Genomic DNA, 13,716 nt, shown 5'->3' with positions numbered 1-13,716 from the left:
CTTGAGTATTGTGTGCAGTTTTGATCGCCTTATCTGAGGAAGGATGTTCTTGCCATGGCGGGAGTGCAGCAAAGATTCGCCAGACTGATACCTGGGATGGCAGGAATGACGTATGAAAAGAGATTGGGTCGATTGGGCTTGTATTCGCTAGAGTTTAGAAGAATGAGAGGGGATCTCATTGAAACTTATAAAATTCTAACAGGACTAGACAGACTAGATGCAGGAAGGATGTTCCCGATGGCAGGGGAGTCCAGAACCAGCGGTCGCAGTCTAAGGATAAGGGGTAAGCCATTTAGGACTGAGATGAGGAGGAATTTCTTCACCCAGAGATTTGTGAACCTGTGGAATTCTCTACCACAGAAGGCCGTTGAGGCCAATTCATTAAATATATTCAAGAAGGAGTTAGATATATTTGTTAAGGCTAAAGGGATCAAGGGATATGGGGAGACAGGGTACTGAATTTGGATAATCAGCCATGGTCTCAGTGAATGGCGGAACAGGCTCGAGGGGTCGAATGGCCTGCTCCTGCTCCTATCTTCTATGTTTCTAAGCAAGACCTCTCACAGACAGCAAACCAGGAAGTAAAATGCACTGATTATAAGTCACTTTTAATCATTTTACAGAAAGTGAAATAAAGATTAGGACAGACACATGGGAATAAGATAGAAGCTGAAATATCATAAACAAACTTTTTTTTTTTAAATCAGTTTTTATTATTTTAAAAATCATGGAATTTTTATCATGGAATGGAGGGAGTGACACTCCACACTTATAAAATTAGTTATTTCTGGGCCAGAGAGGTTGTTCAGCAGTAATTATGACTTAGTACCCGTTAAAAACTCAGTTACACCTCATTCAACAAGGCTTAACATTTTCAATGTTTTTTTACAGCAAGAACAGTGCATAAAAATTTGAAGTTCACGTCAATTCACTCATTCTGTGATGATTGCCTCTGTAAAGACTGCAACAGCGCATCCTATGGAGAAGCAGCTTATCACTGACAGCAACTTCTGGATTTCCACATTGAGCTGCACATGTGCGGACGCCAGAAGTTGCTATCAGTTTTACACAGTAATGACACCGGGCGCTGACAGTTTCGCCGTCATTGCAACTGCAAATTTCGGGCCCTTATTTTTTGTGTTACTGAAGTATATTATTTCATGACATTTCATTCTCCTATCTTGGACCTTCATGAATCTGATCAAGATTCAACTGCCGTGTTGCTCGGAAATCTTAATTGCATTCCTGGGAGTTTTGAATTAATCCCATGCTTGGCAGGTAAATGTGTTTGATCTGTCTCGCAGGGCATTTAATTTAATTCTGAAGTTAATGCCCTGAAGAGCTGCAGAAAACTAAAAATAAAGAAATTTCCTCTGCATTAAAAAGATAAATTTTGCATTCATTTCTGTTTGTTGGTTTGTGATTGAAATATAAACAAATGACCATTGGGTTTCTGGCCTTACATTTTCAAAAGAACACAAGGCAGGATGAGAAAAATGATTTCTGCCTCATCAGCTATTCGTAGTCTTTAGTCGGTATCGACACAACACCATTCTCATCTCCCTCATGCCCTGTTAAAACAAGTATGAATGCGAGTTGAAATAAATATGCAAAAGTGAAGGGTTCAATGCAATCCACCCACCAAATACATTGGAATATGTTTGTTGCAATTTGGAACACTTTTGATGCAACTGCTTGTTGTGTCAAATCAGAATTAAATTTGCATCGGTAACTAGATACTTTTATCCCATTATGTATTTGGTGAGATTCTAAGGTACCTTTTCTGATCATCACACACTAGTGACAACGGCACAGAGCTGGCTGTGGTGGGAATGGGAAACCAGGCTGACAATCCCATCACGTAAAATAATCAGAGGAAGCTCTCATCGAAAACAAGTGAGAGCTTCATCAGAATATTAAAATCAGTCTCAAAGAGATGCAGATAAACTGAATGTGTTGTGTGCTCATGATGTCTATATAAACCAGGCCTTGCAATACAGATGCTATTGGCACTGACAGGAAGTTAGTTTATAAAGGGATATTTATAATTCCTGAGCACTGCAATTTGAAATTATAATTTAAAAAGGAATTGTAGGACAGAATTTTTTTCACTGCTCTTTTTGTTCGAGGTTAATTTTCCTAGGTGTTGGGACAAGAGTTTTAGCAGAGATAGTTTAGCTGCGTCATCTATAATTTACAACATGGTCATTCTAATGGGAATCCCAGTTTTTGTGTGTGATTTGAAGGAAGACTCGGAAAGGAAAGATGCCTGGCAGGTGAGCTTGCATCTGACCCAGATCGACAAACAGAGGCAATACCTATCTTAGCATGTCTAAGGAAAATTGTCTTTGTAGGCTGCACTTCACTCGACTGGCATCGATGGAGCTGTATCTTCTCCTGGAAACAGACGACCAGCTGTCTTCCATCACAGGGCAACAAGGGCATCCACTCCTAAAGTTTTATTCCTCTGGCTCATTACAAGCTTCCATAGGAGACCTCAGTAACATCAGTCAATCTGCAGTTCACTGATGTATTAAGCAGGTGATGAATGTATTGTTTGCCAGGACAAACAATTTAATCAGTTTCCTCGTGGATAGCCAGCAGCAGAATGAAAGCGTATTGCCTTTTTAGAATGAAGAATGGTTTCATTGACATAATTCCCCAAATTCCCAGGACATTATTAGCTCTACAGGCTCCTACGTACAATTTCTCTGCTTTCATAGACCACAAGCGTTTTCACTCTATCAACTTGTACGTTGTCTATGACCATCAAAATAGAATCACAAAAGTGAATGTAGCAGGTAGCAGTCATAACATCTTCATTTTAAGGCAGTCCATAATGAGAGGATTATTTGAACCACAATGTAGATCAAGGTTGGCTCCTAGGAAGCCAAGGCTACCTTCTTAAGCCTTGTTCATGACATTCCTGATACAGCCATGAACAGCAGTACAAGGCAGGTACAATAAAGTCCAGTTGTGGCTCTTGAATTAGTTATTGGACCTTGCTTGGCACAGTCTAATGGCTGCAGAAAATGTTGGTGCTCAGATAGCATCCTTCTTCTAAATGTTGGCCCCATCAAATTATGATTGAAGGCTCTGCAGCTTCTTCTTTGATGACACCTATGGAAACTGAAGAGCAATATGTTACAATGGCGGTGGAGAAGCCATCCTAGAAAAAGAGATTATACAGCTGATATTGTGTATTTGATGTTTAGTTGCAGTATATGCCTGTGAATGAGTGAGTGAATAGGGGAAGAAAAAAAATGATGCTGGCCTCCACATGGTCCAAACACTTCGGCCCAGAAAATCATTTGCCCCTGAAAACGGGCGTGGGGATGGTGATGCATGATCAAACCGTACACATTCAAAGGACTGCAGGCAGCATGCTAACTTTGTGCTGCCTGCTGATTAGCATGATTGTGGCATTCAGCCCAGTGCTGAACGTGCTGCTGAGAGGCATTTCCAGTCTCCCCCAATGAAAGTCAGCCATGCTGCAGCCACTGGGGTAGCACTTCGTATGAGTACTATGCTAGGCACACTGAAGACAGGCACTAAGGAAATGCACAAGGGTGATTAGTTGACTTTGTTATGTAATATTGGATGAATTGATGTATAAAGTTGGTTTGGAATGTTTCATTTGTGGTGGCTTTTATTTCAGCATTGTGGCCAAGAGGACGCTGTGATGGTCAGTAACAGAGTGAAGGTAAAGGGTGGGACTATTGTTGAATGGGGAATTAGAGTTGTGTTCACTAGTACCGCAGTTGGATGAGTCGATCACGGACAGCCTGGGCAGAAAAATGCTGTCTGGGTTGCCTCCTCCCTTCAGTTTCCTCCTCTTCCTCCTCCTCCATCTCCTCCTCAGCTGGTCGCTGTATGCCTGGTGGCAAGGCTGTGCTGTCATGATGGCAAGATTGTGGCACATGAAGTAGACCAAGACAAATCTTGAGACGCGCTCTGGTGAGTACTGCAGGGTTCCGCCAGTGTGCTCCAGGCAGTGGGACTGTTGTTTAAGGACGCCAATGGTCTGCTCTATCAGATTCCATGTGGCAGCATGGCTTTCATTGCACTCATGCTGTCCACGTGTAGTTGGGTTGCGGAACGGAGTCATGAGCCAGGTGGTCAGCGGATAGCTCTTGTCGCCCAGTAGCCACCCTCTGGTTTGTCCTGGTGGCTCTAAAACTGAGAGAACAGTGGACTGGAGCAGAATAAAAGCATCATAATTGCTGTTAGTTTACTAGGCATTCACCATCATGATATGCTGAGCATGGTCACACACCAACTGCACCTTCAGTGAGTGGTGACCTTTGTGGTTACGGTATATCTCAGCATTTAGTTGTGGTACCTGCAAAACCACGTGCATGCAGTCAATGGCGCTCTGCGCCATGGGGAAACCCACTATCCTAGCAACACCATGTGCCCGCTCTGCCTGCTTCTCTCTGGTCAGAGAGAAGACAATGAAGTCCACTCTCCTGGCATAAAGAGCACCTGTCGCCTCTCTTATACAGCAGTGGACAGCAAACTGGGAGATGCCTGCTCCAGCCTGGAAGGATCCCGGCATGAAGAAATTCAGGGCCAGGGTCACCTTCACAGCCATTGGTAATGCTGTTGTTGTCCTGGTATGAGGCTGCAGGTCTGATTGTAAGAGGTGGCAGAGTTCTATGAGCACCTCCTTCATAAAGCACAGACACCTCACACACTGCTCCCGGCTCAAGTTGAGGGAAGAGAATTGCTTTCGGAAGACCTTGGGTGGGTAAGGCCTCCTGCTGAGAGGCCCTCTCCCCTCCTCCTCCTCCCTCTGTGAGCAGCTTGTCCTCTTCTTTGCTGCCTCTGCTCGATCTCCCTGTCATGCTGCAGGACAAGGGAGATGACAACTAGAGCACCCATGACTGGGAGCAAATGGTCTAACCAGAACCCTTGAAATCAGAACCAAGGCCTTCTCCACTTACAGCACCACTCCGTGTCACCTCACCTACTTTAAACAACTCTAGAAAGCTCCAACCACTTCCACAAACTTACACAGAGCCAGTAGGAATTAATTAGCAACTAACCTTAGAGTGGTTGCTGATCCCTTTAAATATCGCTGGTGTGGGGGTCGTTGCTGCTGCTGAACGCATGTTCAGCTGTGTGAGAGTAAGACAGGGCATTAGCGTCAGCATTGGAGATGAAAATGGCAGCACTGGCATCAAATCAGCATTGCACACTGATTGATGTCACAATCTGCCCACTCAAAATACTTCCGATGCACGCTCCTAATGCCCGCCCTAACCAAGATGGTGTCTGGTGTAAGATTAGAAACATAGAAACATAGAGATAGGAACAGGAGTAGGCCATTCGGCCCTTCGAGCCTGCTCCGCCATTCAATGAGATCATGGCTGATCTTCGTCTGAGATCATAGCTGATCTTACCAGTTCAGTACCCCGTCCCCGCCTTTTCTCCGTAACCCTTAATCCCCTTAGCCTTCAGAAATATATCCAATTCTCTCTTGAAAATATTTATTGAATTAGCCTTCGCAGCCCTCTGTGGCAGGGAATTCCACAGGCTCACCACTCTTTGAGTGAAGAAATTCTTCCTCATCTCTGTTTTAAATGATTTGCCCGCTATTTTTAGACTGTGGCCCCTGGTTCTGTGCTCCCCGGCCATTGGAAACATTCTCTCTGAATTCAGCCTGTCCAGGCCTGCCATAATTTTATATGTTTCGATGAGATCCCCTCTCAATCTTCTAAACTCCAGTGAGTACAAGCCCAAACTATTTAATCTCTCTTCGTAGGTCATTCCCGCCATTCCAGGTATCAGCCTGGTGAATCGCCGTTGCACTCTTTCCATGGCAAGAACATCCTTCCGCAGATGGGGCGACCAAAACTGTACACAATACTCCAGATGCGGTCTCACCAGCACCTTGTACAGCTGTAGTAAGGTATCCCTATTCCTATACTCGAACCCCCTTGATATGAAGGCCAACATACCATTTGCCTTCTTAATCGCCTGTTGCACCTGCATGCTCTCCTTCAGTGACTGGTGCACAAGAACACCCAGGTCCCTCTGCACTTCCCCATCTCCCAATCTATTGCCATTTAGATAATAATCTACCCTCCTGTTTTTACCCCCAAAGTGGATAACCTCGCATTTATCCACATTATAGTGCATCTGCCACGTATCCGCCCATTCCCCCAACCTGTCCAAATCGCACTGTAGCCTCCTGACATCCTCATCAGAGCCCACCCCTCCTCCTAGTTTAGTGTCGTCAGCGAATTTGGAAATATTGCATCCAATTCCCTGATCCAGATCATTTATATATATTGTGAACAGCTGGGGTCCCAGGACAGATCCTTGCGGCACCCCGCTGGTCACTGCCTGCCACTCCGAAAACGAGCCGTTTATTCCAACTCTCTGTTTTCTATCCGCCAGCCAGTTCTCTATCCACGTTAATACGTTGCCCCCAATCCCATGAGCCTTAATTTTGCATGATAATCTTTTGTGTGGAACCTTATCGAAGGCTTTCTGGAAGTCAAGGTACACCACATCCACTGGCTCTCCCCCATCTATTTTACCAGTTACTTCCTCAAAAAATTCCAGCAGATTAGTCAAACACGATTTACCCTTTGTAAATCCATGTTGACTCTGTCCGATCCTTTCCCCATTTGTCAAGTGCTCCGCTATTTTATCCTTAATAATGGACTCTAGCATTCTGCCCACAACCGATGTAAGGCTTACTGGTCTATAATTCCCTGCTTTCTCTCTACCCCCCTTTTTAAATATTGGGGTAACATTAGCTACCCTCCAATCCACGGGTACTGTTCCCGAGTCAATGGAGTTCCGGAAGATGATCCTTAGAGCATCTGCTATCTCCAGGGCCACCTCCTTAAGTACCCTAGGATGTAGTTTATCAGGCCCCGGGGATTTGTCGGCCTTCAGTCCCCTCAACTTACCCAGCACCATATCCCTAGAGATACTAATTTCTGTCAGCTCCTCCCTCTCATTAGTCCCTATGTTTGCCGATATTCCTGGGAGGTTATTTGTGTCCTCCTTTTTGAATACAGAACCAAAGTATGAGTTTAATTGGTCTGCCATTTCCTTATTCTCCATTATATATTCTCCCGAATCAGACTGCAAGGGACCGACTTGGGATTTTACCAGTCTTTTCCTCCTGATATACCGATAAAAGCTTTTGCAGTCTGTCTTTATGTTTGCTGCAAGTTTACTTTCGTATTCTATTTTCCCCTTCCTGATTAATCCCTTTGTCCTCTTTTGCTGTATCTTGTACTGCCCCCAATCTTCCGGTCTGGTGCTTTTTTTTGCCAGTTGATATGCCCTTTTTTTTGATTTTATGCTGTCCCTAATTTCCCTCGTTATCCACGGTTGAGTCACCTTTTTAGGTTTATTTTTGTGCCAAACCGGTATAAACATGTTCTGGAATTCTTCCATTCTATCTTTGAATGCTTGCCATTGTCTATCCACTGTCAATCCCCCCAGAAACACCACCCAATCAATCTTACCCAATTCCCGTCTCATACCCTCGTAATTCCCTTTATTTAAGTTCTGGACCCTAGTCTCTGATTCAACTTCCCCACTCTCCATCTCGACTGAGAGCTCGATCATATTATGATCGCTCTGACCCAAGGGGCCTCGTACAAGAAGATTGCTGATAAGTCCCTTCTCATTGCACAATACCCAGTCTAAAATGGCCTGATCTCGAGTCGGCTCCTCGACATATTGGTCCAGATAACCGTCCCGAAAACATTCCAGGAATTCCTCCTCCTCAGAATTTTTACTAGTTTGGGTAGTCCAATCAATATGTAAATTAGGATCACAGGCTCACACACAGATTACCCAACAGGGTTTTAGAAGTTGCAAGGCTTTTATTAAAGAGCTACAGTTTTAAAGCATAATCAGGTATTACACATGGTTTAAGCTGAGTATAATAGACATACAACCCATGATAGTAGGAGTGATCTACGACTCCCGAATCGGAATGCCACGACCGGACGGGCAGGGAGGCAGTACAGTGGTCTCGGATTGGGTGGATTCATGCAGTCTTCTGCAGTGGTCACTTCCATTGGGTCATCTCTCAAGCTGTTGGAGGTGTGAGGCCGTCAGCCACCTCAGAGGCTAAACTTGACCAAGGTGTTAGGCCGTAGCCACATTGGGGAAGCCTTCGCCCCTGACTGCCTGAATCCCTCTCTCGGTCGTCTATATTTATAGTTATTTCAGTGGGCTGGTAATCACCTGGTGTCAATCATTTGATCCCCCATCCTATTGTCCAGTTGTGAAGCGGGAAGGCATCCCTCACCGTCCCTTTCTGCATGGCTGACGAGGCCTCCCTCTTATCTTTCTGAGGAATGTTTTGTCAAGTTTCTTCAAGGGCATTTTATGGCTTCGTGGCTCCTTATTATCTAGCAGGTGCTATCCTCCCTGTTTCCTTGCATTTTACGACCTTCTTATCATTTTGGTGTTTGTTAATTGGCCTTGCTTGCATTTCTGCTATCTGTTCCCAGCTGCATATGTCAGTCTCTGTTCTAAGAATTAAAACCCATCTTTGAATCTAACAGCTATTTTTTACACTGGGGTGACACACACCAAAATCATGCACACGAACGCCATGTTTGATGCACATACCCGTGCCCGGAGCGGAATGTCTAGCCCTTTATATTATCTGGTTCAAACAAGTCCAGTGTGAGAGATCTGAATTACCAGTTGAGCTGTGCTGTCTGCTATTGTGAACAGCTTTGACTTGCAAGCAGAGAAATAATGGGATGTTGAAAGTTGGATAGAGTACACAGACTGGTGAGAAACAAGTAAGCAACCTGAATCATACAGACTGGCGGTGTGTTAAGCTTGCTTTTTAGGGTCACCTTTTCAAATGGTCAAGTGACAATGGCTGCCATCTTCAGTGAGATGTATTTAGACTTCCAAAATGTATTTTGCAAGTGCCACTCAGAAGTCTATGAGTTAAGCTCAAAGCGATGGGGATTCAGGACAAATATTTGGAATGTTTAAGATGTTGGCTGAAGGATAGAAAGCAAGAGTTATGTTGAGTTGAGCAATGTTGAATGGGGTGCCCCAGGGATTGATGTAGGGACCATGAAGATTCCTAATTTACATCAATGAGTTGGATTTAGAAACTCAATGCAAATTTGTTGGATTTGCAGATGACACCAAACTAGGAGGGGCTGTTAAACCTGAGGCAGTAGATCTAATAATACAAATTGAGTTACACAAAGTATAAAAAGTTGACAAGGCAAGGACAAATTACATTTTTTTTTAAAAGGAAGACTTGCACTTATATAGCACCTTTCACCACCACCAGATGTCCCAAAGCACACACCAGTGTAAAGTTCTGCACATAGGAAGAAAAAATAGGCAATATACGTACTCTGTGAATGTACTTAAATAGGTAAGGACAAGACCGTTAGTTTTAACCTGAACATAAAGATCTGACAGTGTGGTATGGACCACTTTTCAAAGTGGACAGGAGAACATAGTGGGAATCTCGCGTGATCTCTGGTTAATTGGTAATTGTTAGTCCCATGGCTTGGCATCCCCCTCAGTCCAGAGAGGGCTCAGTCTGCTTATAGCAACTGCCTCTCTGTTGTGAGCAAAAGTTGGGTGGAAGCCTGAACATTATGCTTATTATCTGTCTTCCGTTGAATTGAATGGCACATCCCTTTTCTTCCACATTCACTTACAAAGGTTGGCTTTCCTCAGGGCACACACTGGTTAACTTGTTCATATAAATGTTCTTTGTTTGCTCCTTTAAAGCAGTCCACATCCCAGGTTCTAAATGAGGTAACAGCAATGTTAAAATAGCATGCATAGGAACTTATAAAAATGCATCAACTACTGTACTTCCAGAGAAAATTAACCCACATAGTGTTAATGAAAGAATTTGTTTTAAGAACAAACCCACGTATGCGTCTGTGAAAAAGCCCTCAATTATTAAATCATTAAATTACTTTGGTTAATTATCGTAATAAAAAGTAGGTGCAATATTTCTTAATCTTCTACTCACAATTTATAAGAGATTGCTTATTGCTTTGCATACATTAGTACTTATGTCTTAGATTTATGTAGGAAGGCTAATCCTATTTTATAATTAAACTTGGTTGAGGTTGCAAGAAAAAATACAAATATAGCTATATTAAATTGATGGGTTAGGAAATTACTGGGGATTTTTATGACCATAACAAAGTAAACATAATTGCATGAGGTCCATGTATTTATTCAGGAAAAAAAAGCACAAACAGCCATCCATCTGCTTGTTTCTCTTCACTTAACTATTTGAGAGTGACCATAATATGATAGAATTTTATATTGAGTTTGAAAGTGATTTAGTTAAATCCGAAACTAGGGTCTTAAATCTAAACAAAGCAAACTACATAGATATGAGTGCCGAGTTGGCTAAGGTAGATTGGGAAAGTACATTAAAAGGTATGACAGTAGAGAAGCGATGGCTAGCATTTAAAGAATTAATACATAATTTACAACAAATATACATTCCTTTAAGGCACAAAAACGCCACAGGAAAAGTGGTCCAACCGTGGCTAACAAGAGAAGTTAAAGATAGTATTACATCAAGGGAAGAGGCTTATAATGCTGCCAAAAAGAGTAGTAAGCCTGAGGATTGGGAGGATTTTAGAATTCAGCAAAGGAGGACCAAGAAATTGATAAAGAAAGGGAAAATAGAATATGAGAATAAACTAACAAGAGACATAAAAACAGACTGTGAAAGCTTCTATAGGTATGTAAAAAGGAAAAGATTAGCAAAAGTAAATGTGGCTCCCTTACAGGCTGAGACAGGAGAAATTATAATGGGGAATAAGGAAGTGGCAGAGAAATTAAACAAATACTTTGGCCGCAAATTTAATAGACCTCAGAGGGCAGGTTTGGAGACGGGTGGGTTGGAAAAAAAATCGGAAAAATTGACGGTGGGCTACGAACCCGCTGCCATCCTACCTCTACGTCACTTTGGCAAGTGTCGAGTCATCCGCTCCCAAACTGACCTGACACCAAACGGCGGGAGAGGCAGTTAAGGCAGTTAACAGCTTGTTAATATAGCTATTGTTGCCAGCTGCTCGAACAGCTTAAAAGCGGTCCTGCAATCTCTCATTCTTTCACATGCCACAACTTAGTACTTTGAGGTTTGGGAGACATTTTTCAGCTCTACTAATCTTGTGAGTGTTGAGGCTGAAATCCATCTGCAGTGTGAGCTCCTTGGAATACCCTCTGGCCCCTTCGTCGGAGCGCAAACAACCTCCATTCCTCGACTGAGATATATACCAGCGGTATGGGAACCATTTATACCCTCTCCTCCTGGTCGGCAGATTCGGAGGAAGAGCAGCCGTGGCAGCAGCAGAACCAGGCACAGCAGCAGCACCAACAGCAGGACCACCAACCTTCTCCTCAGCCACCTGATGATGCACAGGGCAGAGGGCGTCAGCGCAGGCCTGCACCTCACTGCAGGAGAAACCCCCAACACAGGGTTTACAGGCAGAGGATGAGCTTCCTCAACGTGAGTGAGCAGCAGTGCCAAAGGAGGCTGAGACTTCCGTGAGACATAGTCGCTGACATCTGCACAATGCTGCACCAACACCTGAAGCCCAGAGGAGTGGGTGGACACTCCTTACCAGTGGCTGTCAAAGTCACCACCGCACTCAACTTCTTTACTTCGGGCTCCTTCCAGGTATCAGCTGCACGCGTCAGCGGCATCTCCCAGTCGGCCGCACACACTTCCATCACGCAGGTTACCGATGCTCTCTTTGCAAAGACGCACAATTACATCCACTTCTCCGACCCCCTCCGATCTCAGCCTTCCAACCCCTACCCTGGATCCCGGCCTTCCAACCCACGCTCCAGCTCTCCGCCTTCCAAAGCACCCCAATCACAGCCTCCTCCGATCCCGGCCTTCCAACCCCTCCCTCCAGCTCTCTGACCCCCTCCAATCCCGGCCTTCCGACCCCCTCTGATCCTGGCCTTCCAATTCCCCCAGTCCGGCCTCTGATCACTCTCACCCTCCGAGCTGCTCCCCAGCTGTGGCCTGGTGCCTCAGCCCTACCTGCCCGACAGCCACCCTCTCAATCTGGCTGGCTGCAACAGAAAAAATTAAATGTTATTTAGGTCCTGCCATTAAATTCGGCAGGGCCTGAGGGAAACCCATTATTCTGGGATTCCCAACCACAATCAAGACCACTCGCTCCCTACCATCCATTAGAATCAATGGGAAAAACATTCCAGGCAGCACAACTGTGATTTCCTGATACACAGTGCTGTCGGGCAAGGCTTCCCATCAGCAGAACAGGCTTGTAAAATTGGCTCTAGAGCATTAATTAATCCATTGCCATGTTCTCCTGTCATCCCACCATTCCTTATGCAAGAACACTTTGTTACCTCCATAACAAGAGGTTGCAAGCCAGGCAGTTAAGCAAGTAATATGGAATAATACATTTCAGAACATCAAAAACAAGTGCATTGCAAGGTATCATTGAAACACTTTTATACCACTAGTTTATCTCCCGTGGGGGTGTGCACGGTGCGTTGGAGAATATACTCTAATGTCTTTGGCCTAGAAATTGAGTGCCCTTAGCGCCGATTTTGCGGCGCTAGAGGGCCTAGCGCTGCATTTGGCGCCGGCGCCGAAATTGCCTGGGGCCCTTACGCCGTGGTAGACCGGTAGCGCTGCGCCGGCACCGATGACGTCATCGGTGTGCGCAGCGTCCCGGTTGCCATGCCGACGGGCCCCAGCGCCGAAATTCAGTTGCGGCCGCCTCGCCCGTGACAGCCGCAACTAAGACTCTGGCAACAGAGTCTTACGAGTCTTTGCGCCGGCGCATTAAAGGCCCCGCGGCGGCCGGCCGCTTTCCCGCCGGCCGCCTGGCCGCAGCTCCCTCCCCGGACTTCCCCCCCCCCCCCCGGAACAGAAGCAAGCCCGGCACTTGTCCGAGGTGCCGGGCTCATTTTTTAAAAGATTTTCGCGGGCCGCGATCGGGTGCAGGCAGCTCCTCCTTAAGGGAAGGAGGAGGCCTGCACTTCCCGAGCCTGCCGCACCGCATCGGGTGCCGCAGCGCCGGAATTGCGGCGCGAAACGGCAGTTAGCGCCGATTTACCGCCGCAAAGACCCTTCAGTAGCGCCGGCAGCCGTTTGGGCGCGGCCCTGCTGAATTTTTGGCGCGCGCAGGGGGACTTAGCGCCGGCACTAACTTCCGGCGCTAAAGCCCTGGCTAAGCCAAAACTCAATTTCTAGGCCTTTGTGTGGATGTTTCTCTCTGACTCTCCTCTTTGACTTTTGTTTCTTTCTTCCTTTTTTTGCTGATTTTCTCCCCTAAACTCTTGTTGCTTCTTTCTCTGCCCTCTTCTGCTTACCTATCTTTGTCTTTTCTTTTGTTTCCTTTCATGCAATGGGTGGTATGGTGTGGCAGGGAAATGAGCCACCAATGGCTGCAGGTTACATTTGGGGTGAGGGTTGTGAGTAAGTAGTGGTCCTCACCTTTTCCATTGCCATCCTCTTACCCAATCACGTATGCACCCATCACCCCCTCACTCCCTTCTTGTCCTCTACCCCTTCACTTTCCCATTACCCAGTCCCATTTCTCTTCACTGTCACCTCTCCCGTACCTCTTCCCCTTTGAACTATATACTCAATCTCTGCATACTCCCCTCCTACTTGATCCATATTCACTCAACTCACCCTTACCTCTCCAACCAACCATTCTCCCCCATTCCCAT

Source organism: Somniosus microcephalus, chromosome 17 (genome assembly GCF_052327205.1).
Source record: "Somniosus microcephalus isolate GS21.2 chromosome 17, FLI_Smic_1.0, whole genome shotgun sequence".
In the NCBI taxonomy this organism is placed as follows: Eukaryota; Metazoa; Chordata; class Chondrichthyes; order Squaliformes; family Somniosidae; genus Somniosus; species Somniosus microcephalus.
Note: the sequence above shows the minus strand (reverse complement) of the source record.